Source organism: Halyomorpha halys, unplaced genomic scaffold, assembly GCF_000696795.3.
Source record: "Halyomorpha halys isolate HHAL.00 unplaced genomic scaffold, Hhal_1.1 Scaffold512.1, whole genome shotgun sequence".
Lineage (NCBI taxonomy): Eukaryota > Metazoa > Arthropoda > Insecta > Hemiptera > Pentatomidae > Halyomorpha > Halyomorpha halys.
Window position 1 is genome coordinate 24,997 of NW_027108254.1, and position 3,611 is coordinate 28,607.

Below are 3,611 nucleotides of genomic sequence, written 5' to 3' on the forward strand. Positions count from 1 at the left end.
AAAAAAAAAAAAAAAGAAGAAAATACGATTTTTTTTTATAATAGCTGAGTATAAATTTAGTTGCAGTAAGAGTAACTGCTGATTAGGAATTTATGATAAATTAATAAACTCTTAAAATCTTATTTTAGTTGATTATCAAAGTTTTGCGTTATCCATAAGTTCTGTTGGATTACATTATCCAGGAATATATACTAAATAGGAATGAAACGGAAATCATTTAAAAAAACCCTAAATAAAACTATACAACAGTGTGTATAATAATGGCGATTGTAATATATAAACAAATAAATAATTTAATTCATGGTCATATAACAACAATACAATATTAAGACAAAAAACAAATACAAAAGAGGTTAATTATGACAAGAGCTATACAATGATAATTGTTAGGTTTAACTATGATAAAATGGGTAAAAAACCTTAACGGAATTTATAAGTAAGGAAAGCTTTCAAATTATTATTAACAATGCACATTGTAAATAAAAAAAAAAAATGAGACTACATTTTCTCAGGAATCATAGGGATGTTCTTATCTTACCTTTGAAATACTTATATCAAATACTGCTCCATGTATGACGATGAAGTTACAATCTCTCTATAAGATAAATAAAAATTAATTTAAATTAGGCTGATTTCGTCTATACCGGACCGTTATATCGACGAAACAAATCTGCGCAAAGATGGCCTTCTTTTGTTCAGACAAGTTTGGGAGAAATTCTCCATCACGACAGGGTTAGGATCGTGAAAATGTGAGCACAGAATTTATAGCTCTCTCCAGGACCAAATTGCTAAGAAATCTACCGTGTAATCCAGATCTTGCGTCACGTAACTTAGTTTCCTTTAAGCCCCGCAATTCAACTTTATTGCGTATTTGGGGCAAATATATTTTAATTAATATGTTATAATCTGTATAATAATAAATTTATTTTTCATTATTCCGATATTGGTGATTAAGTTATTAACAAATGTAACTTAACACCACTCTAATATCTAAAATACTAAATGCTCAAATGTTTTAATCAGGATTAATATTAAATAAATGAAGCAGCAAGTTAAAAATAAATTTACTTTATTCTGTTAGTAGAGCATCAGCTAAGACAATATGAAGTAAATAAGATTCCTTTAGTATAAGTTTACAAAGAATAATAAAAATCCACTATTATATATTTGTCCTAAGATGTATTGATGCCACAACATTATATTACAATAAGTACAGTAAGATTACAAAGGTAAAACACATAGAAAAATGTTATTAATAGGAAATAATTGACTAAAAAATTATTAAACTATTCCTATATTTTCTTCTGGTGCCTTCACACGCTGAAGCATGCTGGAGGGATTGCAACCTCTTTTAAAAGAAACAACCTGAGGGGTTCTCAATACTTTGTTTTTGTTAGAAACTCCGGTTAGCTTGAGTGTACTATGATTTGACTACTATATTATATTTAAAAAATACTAAGTTACGTTTCATAAGCATACAAACAAAAAAAATAACATTAGTAAATTATTTTATAGGTCTAACTTTCTAGTTATCTTAGTACAGCAATAATTAAATAACTTAAGTAATTTTTAACTAATGAAATCAGGACTTTTGTGGGTTTGTGCTCTAAATTAGATCTTTGCTGTATTTTTTCAATAATATTATTTACAGAATGCTTCCTGGGGTTTTGAATTTAATTGTACTTTGGTCCATTAGTATAATTAAAATTGGTGTGGGTTGGTAGCATTCAAAATAATTTCCGATCATTAAAAATTACAAACGTATTACAGTTTGTCGGTAAAGTTACTAAACTAGCATAAAGAGGATTTCATTAGAGAGTATTGACTTGCACGTAACTGTCTAGAAGCTCTAATTGTACCACGAGGTCAATAGGTTTCCTGCGATTAGATGAAGCGGCAACTGGTGCGTAACTCTAAAGCAGGTTGATGATTCTAATAGCTAGCAACATACCAAACAGTCGGAACAAATAACGTTATATCACATATTTAATGATATTGTTAATATTAAATATTAATATAATATAATATTAAATAATAAATGGATTTGGCTGTGATAAATATTATTATAGCATAAAAAATGAAGTAAATGATCGGTTCGTTCCTTGGAAAATAGTTGAAAAATCAAAAACAGACTGATATAGATCATTATTGACCGGAGGAAATCTTTACCATCTTTAATCAGGAGAATAGATATAATTTTTTTATATATGGGTCATTATCAGAATATGTACAAATCATATTCATATATGGTTCATTTTCTATATCCATTCTCTAACGTGAGCTCCTGTAATTTGAAAAAAAATATGAAATATTCCACTCATTTTGTTCAAAAGTGAGGACAATTGTTATCTCCAAAATTGATTCATAACTAGCAAATAAAAAAAATAAAGAATTATCGTTTTTCACTCCCTTAACGTGTCCGACCCCCTAAGTAAGGAACTTTAAAATTCAGTTTTGATCTACAATTGATTGTTTCTTGATTACGTGATCTCGATTACGTGAAGATTCCATAAAAAAAAATACGCCTATTTATTTATTGTAGTCAGTGAAAAGATATAAAAAAAAAAACTGTTCGTTCAGATTTTTTTTTCCTTCATACATTTTTACATTTTTTTATACCATAATCAAGGGGATTCCTACGCGGTGCACTGTGCCTTTACTATGTCACTATTTAAGTTGGAATATTTGAAGCTCGAAATTATGACTTTATTGAGTTTTTTTTTTTGTTTTTTTTAATTTATGTATTGATTCTTACAACTGTATTAAAATATATACAACCACTAAATTTGATGTTAGTTATACAATGGTTTGATAAAGATATTTGCGGACACCAATATAAACCTATTGATAAAACTCCAATAACATTACTGGAGTAGATCTCGAGGCCATCTTCTTTTCAGAGGCCTTCAGGTAATGAAGAAGAAGCCAAGTTAGAAACAAGTAGGTTTGGGTGGTTGGGAAGTTTATCATGGAAGGATTGGTTTGTGGTTCTGGCAAAATCGGGAACATACGCAACATCGGGTTCCTGAGGGATGATTTCATTAGTGACAAAATTAGAAGTATTAAGGATTTCACGACTGTTTATGATTTTGGACTACAAGGATTGGATATGAGAGAAATTCGAAGGCTAAGTTGAGCCTTAATTCTTAATAGCTGTTTTTTTCAATTATTTCTAAGCATTATTACTTATTTTTAATCATACTACAATTTATATTCCCGAAATATTACTTACTCTTGAATTTATATTGAAAATATATCCAAATTTAAAAAAAAGGTTGATGACACCGCCTTCAGCAGACCCGGCAACCTATCTTACAATACCATAAAATTTTCATACTTTCATAGTTTTGCAAACATTAGTCGAAAATAATTAAAATTGTTTGTTATAATGATTTAATATTCTGGCTGATTTTTATAAACATTTACGTTTTTCTGAGATTATTTCGGAAAATTAAACATGATTACAATGCTCAAACTGTTTAGAGATTTTTTTAGAGGGATTTAGGGCCTTTAAGGATTTTTGACGACCTTAGAGTATTTTTCCAAAATCGTGTTTACAGAAAAAGTTATAACCATCGCACAGTGGCTGTCATACATTTTAAAAACCTCCA

The 3,611-nt window shown here is 28.8% G+C and overlaps 1 protein-coding gene across 1 annotated transcript in view; it reads left to right on the top strand.

The window, feature by feature from the left end:
- The window catches only part of ich (zinc finger protein ichor), a gene marked incomplete at its 5' end in the record, with an annotated part of 69,177 nt that overhangs the window by 795 nt on the left and 64,771 nt on the right, over positions 1–3,611 (top strand).